This window comes from Fukomys damarensis, unplaced genomic scaffold (assembly GCF_012274545.1).
Source record: "Fukomys damarensis isolate Sample0158 unplaced genomic scaffold, DMR_v1.0_HiC HiC_scaffold_35, whole genome shotgun sequence".
Taxonomy (NCBI): Eukaryota; Metazoa; Chordata; class Mammalia; order Rodentia; family Bathyergidae; genus Fukomys; species Fukomys damarensis.
The window spans coordinates 39,330,022-39,339,051 of NW_022900947.1; the positions used below are offsets into that span (position 1 = coordinate 39,330,022).

General features: G+C 46.0%; 1 long non-coding RNA gene across 1 annotated transcript; it reads left to right on the plus strand.

Moving 5' to 3' along the window:
* Window positions 1-502: 502 nt before the first annotated feature.
* On the plus strand, window positions 503-8,545 carry LOC104873523. Its single transcript, XR_783500.1, has 3 exons — window positions 503-526; window positions 771-801; window positions 8,503-8,545. It is a non-coding gene; the product is annotated as an uncharacterized LOC104873523 (long non-coding RNA).
* Window positions 8,546-9,030: the final 485 nt, after the last annotated feature.

Genomic DNA, 9,030 nt, shown 5'->3' on the forward strand with positions numbered 1-9,030 from the left:
TTAAGGGGCTGGTGGTGGCAGGGTGGGGAAAGGGGTGACTGGTCACATAGTACAAAGTTTCTGTTAGGAAGAATACGTTTTAGTGATTTATTCAGAGTGACAATAGCTTATAATTTTGAATTATATTTTTCAAAATTGCTAAGAGTAGATTTTAAATGGTCTCCCCACAAGGAAACATTAAATATATGAAAGAAAAGTGTTATGCTTTGTTTCTGGATATTCCTCCAAAGCCTCATGCAGTCACAGGTGGGGCTTTTTCAGTGGTGGTTGGATATAGATTATGTGATGCTAGGATTAATTCATGGTGCAATGTTAGGGCCAAAGGCACTAGGATTGAGGGTGTGAGTGCTACCTGCCCTAAGTAGCCTGGATAAGACATAAAGGATATAAGGAACTCTGGTTGTCTCTTACTTGCTATCTTTTGTTACCTTCTGCCCACCATGAACTGTTTCTCCTTTTCAATGCCTATCTTCCATGCCACACTGCCTTGGAGCCAGCTGATGAGGGACTGCAGCCTCTACAAACTGTAAGCCAAATAAACCTTTCTTCTTTAACTTGTGGGTGTCAGGTATTTTGTCTCAGCAATGAGAGAAAAGTAACTAAGACAGAGAGGTAGCTTGATTTAATCATCCCACCATGTATCTGTATATCATAATATCACATTGTCTCCCATAAATGTGTAAAATTATGTTCTTAGTTAAAAATAAAATACAAACCAAATATCTTGTAAAAATTACATTCTCACCAGCTAATCATTTTATTTTTTTCAGGCTTGAAGGTCATTATTCAAGAGATAAAGAAGTAAGTATACGGGTTGAAGGGAGGAGAGGGAATGACAAAAAAGGAGGAATTAAGATGTATTACGTATAGGTACAAATTCCTATTATATCCCTATAATGAATGTGATCATTACATATGGCAAACATGTACTAATAAAAGAGAGAAGTAGGTAATCCCAGAATATCTTAAAAAGGGGGGATGACCTTTACATGAGGACCAAAGTAGGATGTGGGAAGAGTGTGGCTGCTGCCTAGTAGCCAGGTGCAGAACACCCTCTGGTCTGTTTATCTATAGAATCTTGGTGTGCTCAACTTGGGCCATCAACATCCCAGCTAGCGACGTCTTGGACTGATCATACCCTCTGATTTATAATTATACAGCATTAAGATGTGCTTTGGAAACTATCATCAGTTACCATGCTCACAAGTGTGATTAATTACACCAATTTGTATTCTGTGGAAGTGTAGCCTTTTCCAGTTTTGGGGGAGTGATTTTCAGCTCAGCCAACTCATGAACCGCTTAACACTGAATTACCCACAGTAATGCTCCCAAAGTGGGCAGCTTAGAATTTGGAAATCTGATGGGAGATCTCTTTGGCATGTGCCATCATACCTGGTTGTACCCGTTCTTTGTGAGATGATTACGATGCTGTAGTGCCTATGAGAGATGAAGTGAAATGAATGACGAGTATTGTGATGTAGTGCTAGGCTATGCTACATGAAGCTCACTTGAACAGAAGTACAGCAGTACTGTGACAGTTGATCTGATAACCAGGACAGCTATTAAGTGAATAATGGGCAGGTAGCATATACAGTGTGGAAACACCGGGCAAAAAGACGACTCATGTCCCAAGAAAGATGGAGTACAATGGTGCACAATTTCATCACGCTATACAGAAGAGTGTGCAATTTAAAACTGATGAGTTGTTTATTTTTGGAATTTTCCATTTAAAAGTTTTGGACTATGGTTGTTGACCATGGATAATTGAAATCTTGAAAAGTATAACCACATCTTGGGGGCGGATATTCTCCCTTTCTCGCTCTGTTTTTCTGGAAAACCCTGTCAATCATAATTGCTTAAACCAATTTTATATTTTTATTTTAGCTTTGTATGGTGATTTGTAAACTATACAGAAAGAAATAAAATAGTATTTTGAACTCCTATGTTCCTTGCACTTGTCTTCAACAATAACTAACTCATGACCTCTCTTGCTACATATTCCTACCCTTTTAAGTACCTCTTGGATTATTTTGAAGCCAATCCCAGACTTCATGTCATTTCATCTACACACATTTTAGGGGCTGGGGATTTAGCTCAGTGGTTCTGCTGCCTGCCTCGCAAGCATAAGGACCTGAGTTCAATCCCCGGTATCAAAAAAAAAAGATTGGAGGACTCATCTACACACATTTTAGCATGTAGCTCTAGAAGAATCATTATTCTTCAAAAGATAACCTCAAGATCATTAACACACTTAAAGTAATTCCTTGATATCATCATATAGCCAGTCATTCTCAACCTTTTGCCACTTATCTTTTAAAAATTGGTTAGATGGGGCTGGGGATTTGGCTCAATGGTTCCACCACCTGCCTCACAAGCACAAGGTCCTGAGTTCAATTCCTGGTACCATACACACAAAAGAACTTGTTGGAGTAAGTATCATTTTTTAAAAGTTAATACAAAATAGCATTACTCATCAAAAAACTTTTGGAAAGCGTGAAAAAGCTCCTAGAATAAAAATTAGAATCATTCATGATTGTTTGGGCTGATACCAGCCGACATGATGCCATTGTACAAGTAGAAAAAAGATCTTTCCAGAAGGTACAGCCTGTGCCAAGATGCCAGCCACTGCCTGTCCCTGCCAGTGAATGCCCTTGAACATGCATGGTATGTTCACAGCTCAGAGTATTCCATCAGTATTTACATTCTGGAATATCGACATCTAGATTTTCTATGGATATATACATAATTTTGCATAACAGTTTTCATACTGTGCATTCTATTTTGTAAGCAGCTTTTCTTCACGCAAGAGCAGACCATAAACACTTTCCCACAGCATGATATTTGCTTCCAAAGTGTGGCTTTCCATAGTTCTATAGGGGTGCTGTATGCCTATCCCACAGCATTGCCCAACTATTTAGACCTATCAGCCTTGGAGTGCAAGGCCTGTCTTTGTAGATAATACACAGACAACAACACTGTGTCCTTCTTGGTAGGAGCATTAAAACATGTAGGGAAATTTTTGTGCATGCACTGAGTGATCACAAGGCTTCAAATTGTTTCCACCAGTTGGTTTGGAAAGAAAGCAAAGGTATGGTTCTATTTATCTCCACTCATGCTTTGGGGAGCAGCAAGAATTGTCCCTGGATATGTTTGGCTTCTCAGCTCTTCCACAGTAAACAGGCTGCAGTGAAGAGCTGTGAGGCGAGAAAAATGGGGACATTCTTATGAGGACAGGTACTCCCAAAATTATGCCATGAGGACATTTGGGGTTTGCGAAACTAACCACAGCTGATGTGTGGAACTGACAGACAGCAACAGACTTGGGGGTTCCCTTGGACTGGCATTTCTGGGTTATAGGGCCAGAGCACAGCCACTGCTGGATTCAAAAGCCACCCAAATACCTTAGAAGAAACATCATCACAGACTAAGGACTTTGGCTAATGGGTTCTGGGAAAATTGCCAGTTCACAATCTCCATCTCTTGAGAACTAGGATAAATATTGAGGTCAATTGCAAAGTGACCATTTGCCCAAACCCACAGCACACAGTCAACTGAAGGCCTGAGCCCATGTTTTCTATGCCAGCTCTTAACATCTTTATTAAGTCCATAATACTAAATGATTCAATTTAATGGAGTCTTTGGGAGAGTGTGAGGTCACAGGGCAGATGTAAATCAAGAATTCCTAACCCCAGAGGCCACTTTGAAGGATCACAGAATTTCAGTGCCTTGAAACTCCTCCAATGGGGAGGCCCATTACATGCAGATCGTCAGAATTGCACTGGGTGCCTAAGGAAGCATTTAAGAGGAAATCATTCTAGTTTTACATCAGTCCACAAAATAAAGTATAAAATTTGTTAAGGAACCCATATTATTGGGTTTTGACTGGTGCTTTCCTCAGGGTAAGAAAGGCATAGAACATCAGGTCATTTTCAAAGGTGACTTGCACAGTGATCATGACCTGGTGGGTGCGTTTGAATACTAACCTACAACAAATCATTTCTGCTAGCTTTTAAGGAACTGTATTCTTGTCTAAAATTTCATCCAGTTTTTATATCAGAAAGGATGGTATATTAGTTTCTTATGATTGTTGTAAGAAAATACCATAGAGTGGATGCCATGAGACAACAGAGGATTTTTCTCTCTCGAGGTTTTGGAGGTTAGAAGTCTGAAATTAGGGTCTTGGTAGGGCCATGCTCCCTCCTGAGAATCTAGGGGAGGACACTTTCTTGTCCCTTACAGTTTGTGGTGGCTTCATCCAAATATGTTCCTTGGCTTGTGGCTGCCTCCATCTTCACACTGCTGTCTTCCCTCTGTGTGTGCCGGATCTCTCTCATGATGAGAACACCTGTCGTGATGGAGTAGAGCCTCTACTCCATCTCAGTTTGATTACATCAGAAAGATCCTGTAGTCACCTAAGGTCATATTCACAAGTCCTGGGGATGGGACTCCCACGTATCTCTTGGAGGGACACACAGTGATTGGAAAGTCAAAGGTCTGGAATTACAGATCCAACTGTATCTCTGATATCTGTGATTCTGAGCCAATTGCTTATCATCCCTGGACCCCATGCTCCCTCATCTGTACCCACAGATACCCTCATGACCTGCAGATTCAATGTTGCTTGAACAACAGACTGGCTTCTTTCATATCAAAGGGAACAGACCCTCAGTGAAAAGGTTCTACCAGGATGGGAGCAGTGTGGCAACTCAGAAACAACGCCAGGACCAGGGTGGATGGGTCTCTATGTGTGTGTTCCATCCTGGCGGAGCCGGTGTGGAGTGTAGAAAGAAGGGTCCTACACTCCAGGGCCCCTCCAGCGCCTTCCTGGCAAGTCCTTCTGCGGTGCCAGCAATCAGGCCATAGGCTAAAGTGCAATCAGCAAATAGCCAGGTTCCACTCCCCAGGCCTGACAGACTGCCAAGCCCTAGGACACAGCTCAGGACAATCAGTCCCAAGGCCCGTGAGCACAGCGAATGGCTTTGGCTTCCAAAGCTCATCATGGAACTAGAACCAGCATATGAGACCCAGTTGGCTTTGGACAACTAGTGTAATCAGCCCAGACTAAATATGCCTTGCCTGGCCCAGCTTCAATATTTGGACAGGCACAGTGCACGTGTGCAAAGGCCGTAAGTGGGTGAGAGGGATTTAGCTCTGGGTGAGACTGAAGGGACTTGACATGTTATTGAATGAGGGCTGCAGAAGGGGAAGCCAGGGCCGCTACGCATTCCAGGAATGCGGATGGAGCACTCTCACTGTGTATCTGAGGCTGACAGGGTCTGACAGACCCCATCTGGGAACAATAATCGCGAGCTGCAGGCCAGGCGTGCAGAGGCTTCTTTGCCTCCCAGCAGCCTCTTGCTTCCTTTGCTTTGCTGTGCACCGAGTGGGCTGTGGGATGGGGCAGTGGAGAGGGCAGTGCGCATCCTGCCTCCCCCTGCAGAGTCCCGTGGTCCTGAGGAAGCAGGGCTAGGCCAGCCTCCCGAATGCCTGCCATTCCAGGAGCAGCGGGGCTGAAGACAGAGCCCGTTTTCCCCCTGGGAGAGCTGAGTGGAATGCTGTGGCAGGGCAATTTGGGATGCCAACTGATCACCCAGCCAGCTGCAGGGTCTCCTAGCATGGGGTGGCAGGGAGGCCAGGGCTGGCAATGTGTTGATGTCACGTTTAATACCCCGGGCTCTCTTTGTGTGCACGGGGGAGGAGCCTCTCATCTGTGAAGTTCAAAGCATCATTCACAAACTACCTCTGCTAATCCTCAGTCTGATCTGAATTCTGTCGTGTAACTAAACTGATTACAAGAATTTAGTGAATCAGGCTAGGCTAGGCCCCTCCAACAACCTTTCACATGCTTTGCTGCCACATAGGGTGCCAGGCAGGGGTTGAGGGGTCATTCGTGGTACAGAGAGTTCAGGAGCAGGAAGAAACCTGAGACCACATTACACAGTGTGGCATCATCCTGTTTTATAAGTGTGATACTGAGGCAGCAAATGTGCAAAGACATACCTGTGTCCCTTTTCTGAGTCCCACAGTGGCACCTCTGACTGCCTCCTCGTCATCTCCACAGGCCCTTCAAACACCTCTGCCCAGACCAACCCCGGCATCCCTGACCTTCCTTCCTCCTGCAGATTGCCGGCCCCTCCCAGGCACTCAAAGGCTCTCTGATCTGTCTCTTCTGGCCTTGCCTCTTTCCATGGGAACCTGGCCACCAGAGCCCATGCCAGCCCAGCCATGTTCATGTCCCAGCACCCCAGCACCCCCTGCCCGGTAGCTCTGAGCTTTTGTGGGGCCCACACAAGCCTGAGTTGATCAGTCCTCTGGGGCTGGCTCCTCATGGCTCTGGCTTTGGGCTACTGGCCTCCCTCAGTTCCGAAGACCCAGGTTCTGGCTTATCACCCTGTGCTGTCCAGCTCCGTGACATGCCATCATCCAGAGTTTCAAAGCCAGGAACCCGATATTGTGCTTGCATCCCTCCTGCCATCCCAAACAGATCCTCCTCATTGACCATTCACCAATTTCCTACATTCCACTCCCAGAAAAGCTCTTGTGTTTAACCCCTTCTCTCCAACCAAACCACCCCTGCTTGTCTCCTGTCTGCCTGGACAAAGCAACAGCCTCCTCTCTGCCTCTTTGCCTCCACACCTGCCACTCTGGCATCCATGTTTGCCTTGGGACCAGAATGATCTTCCCTCCTCTGATCTTGGGATTTCTCAGTTTTTCATAACCTGGACAGCCCCTACTTGACCTTCAAATCCCAACTTGGAGGTCAGGGGCCTGCTGGTGAGCTGCTGGTGAGCCTGTTGTCTGGCCTTTCAGCGCTGTATCATTGTGAAAATGAATTTCCCAGACTGAGAGCACCATGAGTTAAGACATTGCATGGGCTGGTCTGGGACCACTGCACCCAGCACAACGTCTCGGACTGACTGGGTGTTTAACAAATATTTATTGAATGAATAAAGAATCCAGAGAGACTGTGTCATTGCTCAGACTAGTATCTAACTCTTCTAGTCAGAGCCAGATGTGAGCAGACTGGCCCGGTAACTTCTTGGGCCACCAATTTTTTAAAAAGGCTTAGACATTGCTACAAAGCTAAAGACCCTTGGAAACATACCAACATGGTACTAATTCCTTTCGTCAGAATTCCCCGGTAGGTGAGTATGGTGAGGGAGAAGCCTTCCCCTACGTGTGGAATATTTGAGTCCTATGAGGCAGTAAATATGCTGCTTTAGTCAAGCTTGGGCAGAGCAGAACTGTGCAGGAGGCTGCAGTGGGTGAGGGCTGTGCTGCTCCCCATCCTCCCCACTCCTCCCTGTCATCCTCGCTGTCTCCATATATAGCACAGTCTTCTCTGCAGCCAGGTATGGCTGTGTCTGGGCTCTTGCCACGGAAATGTGGAACTTCTGAGAAGGCTGTATAAAGGGTCAAGCATGTAAACCCTTTTTGTCCTCCCTTAGTTCCCCGTCACGTGCCCTGGAATGTGAATGCCATGGCTGCAGCTCATGGGTCATAAGGCAACCGCAAAGGATGACAACAATGAGCAAGGGTGGTGGACTAGAGGGCTGAAAGGGTCTTGGGTCCCTGAGGAGCTTAAGGCAGCACTATAACCCCCTAGACTCTGTGTGTGTGTGTGTGTGTGTGTGTGTGTGCGTGTGTGTGTGTGTGTGTGTAAGAGAGGAATAAAACCTCTTATTCAAGGTCCCATGGCTAGGTGTCTTATACAAGCAACTAAATATAATTTCTTACTGAGTCAGGGGCCAAATGTTTTGCTTAACCTGAGGTTCTACCTGCTTCTGTTGGGTCTGCTCCTGGCCCCCAGCCTGGAACTCTCCTTCCTTCTTCCCACGCTGGCATAGTTCCAGCACATTGAGCTGCCTGTGAGCTCCTCCTGTTCTGCCAAAGCAATAGCCACTGGGAGAATCCAAATATAAGAGAGGCTCCGTGGATGTTGTAAACAGAGACTTTCTTAGATGTTTGGGCCCCGTTGTTTGTCGTGGAATTTGTTTCCAGGAATAAATTGATGAAATGTGATAGTTCTGGAAACTGTAGACAGGGACTCCAGCGGTCTAGAGTGTTTTGAGCACTTTGCATAGCTCTGCCAGCCAGCCAGGATGCAAGGAAGAGTGGAGGAGACCTCTTCCTTCCTGTGTGAGGAGGATACAGCAGCAAGAAGGGCAAAGGGCGACTTTGCCCATGGCAACATTACACTTCTGGTGCCAGAGTCCTATTCTCCTTTGTGTTACCATCATCAATGTCTGAGGTCCCTTAATGTAGACTCCTGCCCCATCGTAGAGCTGGGAATGGGGTGCTTATCACCAACTGTGGCGGGCATGACAGCACTGTAGACCACCAGGCTTTGAGGGTGGGCTGACTTGCATGAGATCACCAAGGTGGTTGGCACTGGGCCCACTCAGTAATAATTCATAACAACAACTAGCAACTCTGAACTGTGTTACAACCATGTCACAAAATGTAACTTACTTTGTGACATATATTCTCTGTGCTTTACAGATCTCGCCTCCTTTAGTTCCAGAATAACCTCATGGGGCAGTTTGAGCTCTACTTCACAGGTGAGGAGACAGAAGCACATGTGGGCAGATGTTTGTGGCAGTGAATGTGGGCACAGCCCCTCAGCCTGGTAATCTTTTTACTGCAGCCCAAGTGTGTTAGGAATAGTTTGCAAGCCCAAGTCCCTTCGGAAAGGGCACTACTTTTCTTTAGTGACTTCCTAGAAGGTGTGCTGCCTCCTGCCTGTGACCAGAACAGGCCCCAGTGACAGGCTGCAGTCAGATGTATGGGGAACAGGGCCCTAGAAGCAGAAACAGCTTCACTTCCTTCCTTTTCTCTCTCTGTTTACTTTCCAGCCAGAGAGGGCTTGATGGGCAACTCAGCAAATGACATGCCCATGGGGTGATAGGAAGAGATGGCCTGATTATTTAAGCACGGGGACAGCTGAACCTGTAAACCACACGTACACTGATAAAAAGCTGGTCCTTACTTTTATAAATAGTATTTCTTGTTTGAAATGCAGAAGGTGGG